The sequence below is a fragment of the Porites lutea genome, chromosome 6, assembly GCF_958299795.1.
Source record: "Porites lutea chromosome 6, jaPorLute2.1, whole genome shotgun sequence".
NCBI lineage: Eukaryota > Metazoa > Cnidaria > Anthozoa > Scleractinia > Poritidae > Porites > Porites lutea.
In genome coordinates, this window is record NC_133206.1 from 16155536 (window position 1) to 16156222 (window position 687).

The window sequence follows — 687 nt, forward strand, 5'->3', positions numbered from 1 at the left end:
GCGAATCTCTGAGCTAAAAAAGCATCTTTCTATAAAGAGTCCTCGAGATCTGCTTCAAATTCGAAAAAATGCAGAGGTTCAAATAATTCTTCTATTTGTTTTTTTACGCCATTGATTTCTCTGTGAATTGATCATTCGTTTTATTTTCACAGCTTTGAATCAGTTCGATAAGAAAGGATTTACTTTTGTAATAAATTCAGTACCGAAAATTCATTCCTAAACGTGTTCTAACGAAATCTTGTAAAAAAAAAAATGCCAAGGAAAGCAGTTGGTGTCGATGAACAAGCCACGCGCTTAGTTTGTAACGAGTATCCTGGGATTACAGCTTATCATGCTGGAGAAAGCGGGTCAACCTTCTAAATCACCAATGCCATATAAATCTCGTTCTCTGCATGTAGCTTCATTTTTAATTAGCTTAGTAAGACGGCTATATAATCGTTACTTCCCTTATCACCAAAAGATTTGCCGTCAGTGGTGGAGTCTCTCGTTATCAGATGAAAACTGGGATCGAAACACTGCTAATGCGACAAAGCAAACTTTCTCCTCATTGCAAAACAAACTCAGAAGATCAAAATAAGCTTTTATCTGATGAGGAATGTCTAATATGTCTTAACGATAATCTGCACGATCCTGTAAATACAAGATGAAGCGCCTATGACATACCATTTTGTCGTATTCGATATTCTG